The following is a 10888-nucleotide window of genomic DNA, read 5'->3' on the forward strand; positions in this document are numbered from 1 at the left end:
GTCAACGCTGTGATGGGCAAGCGTCCCCAAGAACAGGATGAATTTCCTTTCTGGCTTGCCGAAAAGTTTGACCAATTGGAAGCAATATTTCCTAACACTTCTCCTGGTGAAAAACACAGGATTCTGACAATTAGCTTACCAAAGGACTTGACCCACGAAATTGGTGACTGTGAGACCTGGGGAAAGACGTTTGCGGCGGTCTATGCGAGGTGTTACGGCACTCCGTCTATGACTGTCCTGCCGACGGTCCTTAAACGTGTTCAGGATGAACACGGACCAGAGGCTGCGGTTGAATTGGGTATGCGTCTCTGTGGCACCTTTGATGTGGTTTCCAATCTCATACTTGCGAATGTCAAGGGGGATGCCGGGAACTTTCAGGTTGCCAATGCTTTGCAGGCGATTCCCGATAAACCCCGGCAGTTGGCGAAGATTATCGTGGCGGCTTATAAAACAGTGGGCCGCAATAGTAGGGGTCTCAAGCCTTTTTCTACTAAAGAGAAAAAACAACCCCAAGGGCAGAAGTCGCAAACCGACGACCAGCCCAAGTCCAAAAAACAAAATTGGCCTAAAAAAACAAAAACCGGGAAAGCAACAACAACAACAACAGAAACAGGAGTCTCGTCCTGCGTCTCCATTGCCTGCACCCACAGAACGTGTTTATGACTTGCGCGATCGCGCAATGATAAAATCACCTGATCGTTTTCAGGTTTCTGATCAACGCTCTCGTTCTCTTCAGGAGTCATCAGCTTTTTCATCCTGTGGTGGAGGAGGCGGCAGGGGTCGGGGTGGCCAGCAGGGACGCGACTAGCCCCACCCGAAAGACGGCAAAGGCAAGCAGGACGATTCTACACAGAAAACACCCCAGTTTCAGAAAAAGAAAGTCGCTGCTTTAACAGCACACAGATATGCCACGGATAGTGAGAACCCAGCTTCGGAATCAGACATGGGCTCTGACCTTGCTGGACAGCGCAGCGGAGATTACCATAGTGCGAGAGGCCCTGCGTCCACTACTGAAGGTGACAGAGACTGACCGTTATGTTGTTGTGGAGACAGCTGACACTAGAGTAGCTCCCCCTGACAGGATCTATGAAATAGTCTTATTCATTGACGGTGACATTCAACGCACCATAGAAGGGGTATTTTGGGAGAATCTTACGACTACCTATGACATTTTGTTAGCGGAGGCTGACTGGCCCCCACCTTTTGTGCTCGCAGCTCTGAGAGGGGAGGAGGTAATCCTCCCTAGTTCGCGCACACAGTCTCGAAGGAGCATGCGCTGAATTTTGCAGAAGAGTGGGCTATGGCCCTTGCGCCGGCTCTGTACCATACTCACTGTGGATGGGATACATTTTCCCCTCACCACGAGATTCCTTGCCTCAGCATCAACCTCAATATCCCTTGAAGCGCGAAGCGAAGGCTTCCGTTGCGGAAATCCTTGAACAATTAGAATATCAGGGTGTTATTGAAACTTGCGTGTCACCAATGAAAAACCCTCTTTTTACTATGACCAAACCTGACGGTTCGTATCGTTTGGTATTGGATTATCGCCATTTGAACTCGCATTGCTGTACCTGTGCAGTACAGAATACACACGGCTCTGCTTTAGTGGATAGTCTTGTGCGTAAGCGGTTTAAGACCACACTTGACATTTCCAACGGTTTTTATGCCCACCATTCGGATAGTCTGAGTTCCCAATGGACCTCCTTTACTTGCGGCGGTGTCCAAAAACATTTCAAACGTTTACCGATGGGCTTCAAATTTAGTCCTGGGGTGTTTGCTGCCCGCATAATCTCTCTCTTAGAGAGAGCTGACCCAGATGCTTGTTTGTATGTGGATGACATTTATCTCACTGATAATGAATTGTGGGAGCATCTATGTCGAGTTGACCGGTTAATTTGTAGCTTTGCGGACTTCAGTTACAAATTCAACTTTGCAAAAACGCACATTGCAGAGTACACAGTGTTGTTCCTGGGCTACGAGCTCAACAATGAAGGTCGAGGATTGGCTCCTCACTTGGAGAAATGCACACAATTGCGCGCTCCGACAACTCTGAAAAAATTACAGTCTGTGCTGGGATTTTTACATTTCGGGAGAACATACATTCCTAAATATGCCCAGCGTATCAAGCCCTTGTATGCTTTGATACAACCACATTTTACAAAATCTAACTCGCTGCCTGAGCACTCAGCTATACTGCAATCCCTGAAGGCTGATCTGCTCGCTTCTAAATACTTACTGACTCGTGATAATCACACCAACCTAGTGATAAGAATCATCCCTGGGACGGTGGGTTTCACGTACCTTACTTTTAACGAAGGAGATACAGTACCTATTGCTTAAAAGTCACACTTGTACACTTCGGCTGAAATGCGATTTTCCACTGTGGAGAAAGTTTTGACGGCAGTGTAGATGGCGATTCTGAAGGAACACGCTCTGTCACAGGGAAAACGCATGTTGGTTGTTACCCCGTGTCCTGCTTTGGAAGCGGTTACGAAAGCCAGTGTACCAAATTCTAAAGCTTTGCACCCTCGGTGGATACAATGGGCTGCATCATTGACGTCTCCGGATGTCACATTCATTTTTGATGCCTCCTTACGGTTGCAGGAGTTTTTGCAATATGAGTTTGTTCATCCTGCTCCTTTAGCTATGCGGCCTTAGGAGGATTTCCATTGCATCATAAACACTGATGGTTCGGCGCAGGTTGCGCATGGTTCTAAACACGCCTACGTTTCCGCTTGCGCCATTGTGGTAGGTGCCATGGTGAACGATGAGTTCAAGTCCAGAGTCGTGCACACGCAGACTCTAGGGGACTGCACCGCACAATTAGCAGAGCTTCGTGCTCTGATGCTTGCATTGGAGTACGCTGATCCTAGTGTGACAACACTTATCGTAAGTGATTCTTACTACTGTGTCCAGTCTTACAATGAGAACTTGTTCTTTTGGATTCACAATGACTTTCGTGATTCCAAAGGTAGCACAATAAAACATAAAATGATCTGGGTCCGAGTGGCTGAGCTTAAAGAGCAGTTGCCACTCGTGTTTGAAATTCATACTCTCGGTCACCAGCACGTTGGAGTCCACGCTGTCGGCAACTCGCTTGCTGATGAAGCAGCGAAATCAGCGGTATCGACATATTTAGTTGCAGCAGTCACACGGTCCAAAAGTAAGATTGATAATGATATCTTGGCGGCTGTTGCTGCCACTGAGAAGGAAGATAAATGTCCTGCGGGGTTCCCTCCGAAGTACACATACCACTTAAGTCCCGATAATGTTCCTTATGTGAAAATACCTGAGGTTGGGGAGAGGTTGATTCCCAACTCAGATCGCAAACATTCACTGATCACAACAGCCCATGAAGGGGTTGCGTCTGAGCATGCAGGCGTTTCAGCTACTTTGTCTCAGTTGCAACAACGTTTTTGGTGGCAGGAACTGTACAAACCGATGCGTGACTATGTCCTTCAATGTGACATTTGCCAGCAGATTAAGCCTTCAACTGCTACGCGTCCGCCCCAAACACAGTTGTTCATTTCTAATAAACCATTTGGTTATGTTTATTTAGATCACTGCGGTCGTTTTTCATCTGATACTGCATTTAAGTACATCTTAGTAGCAGTTGTTTCATGCACACGCTTTGTTTGGGTCTGGCCTCATCGCAGCGCTGATTCACGGACTGTCATCAGGGATTTGCGTGTCTTTGTAGGGATTTTTGCCTGTGGTACCTTCCATTCGGATCAGGGTCCTGCTTTCGCCTCTAAGGCGTATAGGGATGCCATGACTTTGATGGGAGTTCATGTCAAGTTTTCGTCTCCATACCGACCTGAGGGTAATAGTGTTGTGGAACGAATGAACCGTGACTTAAAGCAATCACTGACAGCTCGAGTTATAGGCACTGGCAGAAACTGGTTGGCCCATCTTAATGGCGTGCAGCGTGCTCTTAATAATCTCCCTAGAAGGTCTCTGGGTGGGCGGACCCTATACGAAATGCTCTTTGGTATCAAGATGTATGTCCCGGACCTTGACCGTCTAGACACGGTCGGTTCGGCTGCCTCCTTTGACATAGATGAACATTGCAACTCTACAAGAGACCAGAGACAGTCTTGCAAAGGAACATTTGCTCTCCACATCGGATGATGCGTTGCAGATCCCGGTAGTTGGCTGGCTACCCCAAGTTGGAGAACTGGTTTGGGAGAAGATCGATAACAAAAAGGAATTTGGTCCCTCATACCGTGCTCCGGTTCTCGTGCTTGGAGTGAAGGGCACAAGAACAGTCATTTTACCACCACTTCCAGGTCGTAAAGAGAACAGGTATATCTCCATTGACAATGTCAAAATACACAGAGTGGCCGATTCTTCTTAGCATGACACCGGCAGTCTCATGTCCTTCGATAGTGAGAAATTCTGTTTTGGCCACTGCTTCGGATCGTGCACCGGAGGTGGCCCTCAAGATGCCTGCAGTTTCAAGTCCTTTATTGAGTGCTTTGCCTGGTACTCGCCTTGATGATACAGATCACACCTACCCAACTGACTTATCAATGCCTGATTTGCAAACTCGTTTAGCCACAGAATCCAGATTTTCATTTGACACTATTTCACATACTTCAGGGAAGCCCACAAGGCTGAGAGCCTACGCAACTTTGTTTAAAAAACATTTTTTGATACCCCCTTGCCTCGTAATTCTCTGTAATGGTTATATTCCACATTAAGGCAGAAGTGCAAGCTCTACCCCGAGAGGAATGTGCATTAGGTCTGGCATCAAGTGTTTTATTAGCTTTCTGATAACATAACAGGAGGCAAGAAACACTCTGTCTCAAAATGGACTGTTTGGAAGTGGCTAGACTGGTGCAGCCTGGGCCATAATTAACACATAATTGGTCTGATCTGCAGATGTCCCTTGTTTTATAAAGATACAACTTTAAAACCCTATGCAATCTACAAAATGAAGTGTTCTCTCGACTGGCATAGAGTGGTTGTGAAAGAATATAGGTAATGAAATGGTTTGGTTAACATGGAAATCTGAAATAATTTTAGGGAGGAATTTTGAGTGAGTCCTCATAACCCTTGGAAGAGTGGAAGACTGTGTATGGTTTGTCAGAACATAAATGCTTGGATCTCACTAACCCTACGTGCTGAAGTTATTGCTACAAGGGAAGCTGTTTTCCAAGAGAGGTGTTGGAGAGATGCCTTGTGTATCGGCTCATATGGGTCCTGCATAAGGCGTGAAAGGACCACATTAAGCTCCCAGTGAGGGGAAGGGCGCCTACTGGGGGCCCTTCCCCTCTAGGAAATTCTTGATGATGGGGATTTTGAAAAAAGAGATTTGTGAGGACATTTCTTGTATGCAGTAAGAGCAGCTGAGTGAACATTTAGGGAAGAGAATTGCTGGCCAGATTTTGCAAGATGTACGGAAGAATAATATCTTCTTAGCAAGTTGTAGGATCCACACTTTTGGAGGAACACTGGATGCAAAATCTCTTCCACTTCAAGGCATATGGTGACCGGGTGGATGGTTGTGTGGCCCATTCAGGATCTTCATGCAGTCTTGTGGCAGGTTTACCATACTGCACTAGCTCAGGAGCCATGCAGCCAAATTCAAGGAGAGATTGGGGTGTACCATCTGACCTCTGAATTTAATCAGCAGGTCGGGTCTGCATGTGGACGCTGTGACCAGTGAAGGAGGTTCGGGAACCACCACTAACATGGCTACTCTGGAGCTATGAGGATCATCTTGGCTTTGGAGTGGGTTAGTTTGATTAGAATCGACCGGAACAGAGGAGTCGGTGGAAAGGCGTAAATAAATTTGCCGGTCCAGTCAATCCATAGGACATACCCCAGTGTCCCTGGTTGGTAGTACCTCAAGGCAAAGCCATGTCATTTTTTGTTTTGTGTGGTAGCGAATAAATCTATGGTGGCTGTGCTCCACAGTCCGAAGACTTACTGAACAACGTTGTCGTGCAAGACCCATTTGGGGTTTTCTTGTAGAACTCTGCTGAGGACATCTACTTGTGCATTCTGCATGCCTGGAAGGTCAGTCGCTGTGATTTGTGGGCTTTGGGCAATCAATCACTTCCATATTGACTGAACTTTCAGTGACAATGGCTTGGACCTCATCCCCCCTGCTTGTTGAGGTAGTACATGTGGTCGTATTGACCGTTTGAATAAGCAGTGTCTGTGACTTGAATGATGGGCAGCCCAAAGTTCGAGAAGGTTGATGTGATAAGACATCTCCTTTAACATCATGCCTCAGATTAGTAGATGATCCATGTGGGCTCCCCACCCCTGGCGTAATGCATTCGTCACTATGGTCTGACAAGGAACCTGTTAAAGAGAAGGCATTTCTTGAAGCAGATTGGCAGGGGAACACCACCATTTGAGGGAATGTATTGTCCCAATTGCCCGTTAACTGATCCCACTGGTCCTCTAAGCTTTCTTGGAGAGGTCATATGTGGAGATGGGCATTCAGAGTGAGAAAGATGCAGGAGGCCATAGAACCGAGTAGGGATGAGACTGTCCTCTCCTTGGGATGAGATGCTGTTATAAACGAGAGACATTTCCGAAGGATTGATAAGCATCTCACTTCCGAAGGACACACTTTTGCTTGGACGGTGTTGATGGAGGCTCCTAGATAATGCAAGGTCTGAACAGGGATTGGTTGTGATTTGCTGTGATTGACATGAAGCCCCTAGCATAATAGGAGGTTGCATGCCAAGTTGAAATGAAGCTCTGCTTCCTGAAAAGTTGACACCTTTCTGAGCCAATCGTCTAGATATGTCTAGTGTTTACTGAGATGGGCAGCTATGAATGCCATGTATTTCGAGAATGTTCTGGGTGCTGACTTTAGACCAAATGGTAGTAGTTGGTATTGGTAGTGGTGATGTTTCTTTGTAAGTGGGATGCGGAAATAAGCATACTGGAAGTCGATGGAGCAGAAGCAATCCCCTTGGTGGAGTTGGGGATAGATTTGATGTAAGGACAGCATCCAGAACTTTTCCAGACTAATCCATTTGTAGGTGTATTTGAGGTTGAGAATGGGTCTGAATTAGTTCTTGCCTTTTTTTGTGTACCAGAAAGTATCTGGAATAAATGCCTGTACTGTTGTTGGCAAGGAACGGCTTCCACCGCATGTTTTAGAAACAAGATGTTGACTTCTGTTCTTCACATTATTAGGTGGCGATAGGATGACTTTGGTGGTACAGTAGGAGGAGGACTTGTGAACTTAAGACAGAATCCATGCCGAACAATATTCAGTACCCAGACGTCTTTTGTTATTTGTTGCCACTCTTCCAGGAAATCTGAAATACTTCCACTCACTACAGTGGGTAACGGAAGAGGGGGAATGAACAATTCATGTTTTGTGCCTGTGATAGGCTTTCTGACTTGTGCTGGCTTCTGCAAGGCTCTTCCTCTAGGCTGCCCTAGCAGTTGGGTATAGGGTCATTGCTGTCGCCCCTGATACCATGCAAGGGTCTGAACCCACTGAGAGTAGTATCACCTCAGGTAAGGGCGAAATAATTTACTTTGTTCCTTAGGCCTCTCTAGGCCAACCACCTTAGGAGTGTCTATTTCAACTTTCATGCGAGCCATTTCATCATCCGTGAGGCTGCTACATTGGGTAGAACAAGAGAAATGCAGATTTATGATACGTTGCTGTGCCTACGGTTTTAAGATGTGAGGTGGAGCCAAGCATGCCTGCAGAGGACCACACCATGGCAATATTAATGAGGTGCTAGAAGGGAGGAGTCAGCAACAGCACTTATCTCGTTTGAGACCATCATACTCTTGTTCACTATTTCTAGAAAATCCTCCAACTTGTCTCTGGGCAGATCTTCGGCAAACTTCTGAACAGAATCCCACAATGCCCATTCGTATCGTTAGAGAAGAGCAGCTGCAATTGCTGCTTTCATGGAAGTGAAAGCAGTAGCACATGGTTTGCGGCCCATCAAATCCAACTTCTTGCTCTCCTTATCTGGTGGAACGGGGGAAGCAGGAGTAGTAGCATGGTGCTTCTTTGCTGCTAATATTACTACAGAGTCTGGGGGAGAGTTCGAACGCAGGAAGAGTGGATCCTGCTCAGGTGTACTGTACTTTTTTAGCTGCCTCGATGGAGCTGACTTGACTGAAGCCAGAGTCAAGAAGAGTTACATGGCCAGTTCCAAGAGGCCTGGCACTAGAGAATGGAGTGGTCTGGATACTGTGCCTTGCTGGAGCATCTCAAATATCACTAATGTGATTGGAGTAGGCACCAACATTTGGATTGTTCATTTTTCTGCTCCTCTCACTAAGACGTCATGAAATGTGGTAATGTAATCTATCAGGGAGATTCTATCTGGTGGAGAGTCTGTTAAGGTAGGCAAGTAGTGTCCTGTAGAGGTGGAGGACAATTATCTGGAACGATGGTGAGATCGCGATTGTGACCATGTTTGGCATCTGTGTGACCGCTGAGGATGACGAGGCCATGTTGATGATAAATGTTGTGACCTATGGTGGCTGTGAGAATGATGGTGCGTCCTGGAACGAGTTATTGGCCTCAGACGAGATAGCAAAAGAGGTGCTGGGGCAGATGGTATCAGCGCTTAAGGCAGTGGAGAAGGTGGCGGAATTGGAGGAAATGGAGAAGGTGGTGAAGGAGAGGCTGGCAAGACTCCAGGTAAAGATGGAGAGTATAGCCTGGTATAGTCAGATCCTAGCAAGAAATACATTTGTCTCCTCTACTTCTGACCTGCTCCTCAACATCGACGGAGGTGACCCCTCACCCGAACGACTCTTCCGCCTGTCCCTGATCTTCAGTGAGGAGTGATGATGCTGCTGTTTCTCAGAAAAGCGTGCCACCAGGAGTTTCATATGTCACTCTTTTAATGCCTTTGGTCGAAGATGATGGCAGGAACCGTAGTCCTCGGGAGTCGTGATTTTCTCAGAGGGACCACAAATAGACTATGTGGATCCGTGATCAACATTAGTCTATCACAAGATCCACAGGGGTTTAAACCCGGATGACATTCTTTGAAAAACTACACTGTTCTCTTGACAAGACATCGAGATGGGCCTGAAACATGGCCTCTTAACCGCTCCAGATCTGCGTAGCAAGCGCAGAAAAGAAGGAACTGAAGTCAGTGTATCGGCACAGAATGTATATGTCCTCCGTTGACATCACATCCGGTGGAAGACAGAGTCGTGCTACGCCCTTTGTCAGCAAGCAGACATGCTATGGAAAAAAATTCTGTATCCAGCCTTGGCGCTGGGGAGGATTCTAAAATATGGAATCTGTGGCTAAGTTGTGGAGTCCTTCTTTGTACCAGGACATGGGTGTCAAAATCTGGTGAGTCATGTCCAGTTCTAAATGCTTTTTGTGGCGAATTGTATCCAATTCTTGAGATCACGTCATATTTTGGTCACATTGTATCCAGTTCTGAAGGCCACATCTAGAGTACTCTATCAAGTGCTTGAAGTCACATGTGGAGCACTGCTACTACCTACCAATATATTTCATATTGTGTTGTGTTGGTTTTAGCTTAGTTTGTTTCATCTGAAAAATTGTTAAATGTCTTAAGTACTACCTTGTTTACAGTTCTGTGTCACAATTGGACCACTGCAATTAGGATTAGGGCCAATATCTGTAATATTGGTTACAGTTCTGAAGGCTATACTTTAGGCACAATTTAGATCATTAGTGCTATTATTGATAGCATTCATAGAGTGCACATCATTCATCATACATATCATTCCTGGTCCTGTTACTGTACCAAAGGAGCTACTGGCTGAACAGACATGTTTTTAATTGTTTTCTGAATTCTAGAAGATCTGATTCCGCTTGCAGCTGGAGTGAAAGAGAATTCCCACATTTTTGTCCTAGAGTGGAGAAGCCTCTGCCTTCCCATTTTTCAAGCCTATATTTAGGGACCTCAAATTACAGTTAGTTCACTGATCACCTTCATCTCAAATTTCTGGGAAATAAAGGAGGATAGAAACTGTTATAAGTATGCAAGACTCTTTAAATTGCTTTCACTGTGATATGGAGAGCCAATTAAATTGCCTGTATGTCTTCTGAGAAACATTTAGAAAAAGGGAGAATTCTCCTCAATATTCTTAAGTGCTAGAAGCAGAATTTCAAAACGGTAGTACTTTGAGCCTCTAGTGACAGTTGAGAATAATACATACTACCTTGATCATGAACAGTCCTGATTGGGGATGAACATTTGCTAATGGAAGATGGCCAGAGGAAATTGTTCCATTCAGAAAGTTTGTTGAAACCAGGATGATCTCTGCTTAGTTTAGGTTTTATTTCTAGAGGTTTTTAATCATCCATTCTTGGGTGGTACACACTAAGGCTCACTTTCTAAATTGGGGTGTAGTTACTGGTAGTTGCAAAATAAATTGAATACATTTTGTAGTATGTGCCGGAATGGACACAAGTAAATATGTAAGAGAAGAGCAGACAATGTTGATCCTTGTTGGATCCCGCCGGGAGTAAAGGTTTAGTTTGAGAAGTGAACTGTTGCAGAGAATCTGATTGTAATCCCCTCTGACAGAAATAAATAAATCTATTTTAATAGGTTTCACTCATCGATAGGCTTTCTAGTTGTTGTAGGATCGACTGGTGTTGAATGCAACAAAGAGGTACAATATAATCCTGATCCCCTTGTTCCATTTGTCTGTCATCTTTTATTGGTCATCAGTGTCAGAAATGACCACAAGCTCAGTACTTTGTCCTGGTCTGAAGCTGTCTTGCATGGGATGTATCTTCTGACCAAACTTTGATGCTGAGAGATGAACACCTTCTTTAAAGCTTTGCAAGATGTAAATGTAAATGTATTGGCATTTATATAGCGCACTACTTACCCGTAGGGTCCCAAGGCGCTTCGACCGCTGCGAAACCCTTCCTGGCTTCCCTGAG

This window comes from Lissotriton vulgaris, chromosome 5 (genome assembly GCF_964263255.1).
Source record: "Lissotriton vulgaris chromosome 5, aLisVul1.2, whole genome shotgun sequence".
Taxonomy (NCBI): domain Eukaryota; kingdom Metazoa; phylum Chordata; class Amphibia; order Caudata; family Salamandridae; genus Lissotriton; species Lissotriton vulgaris.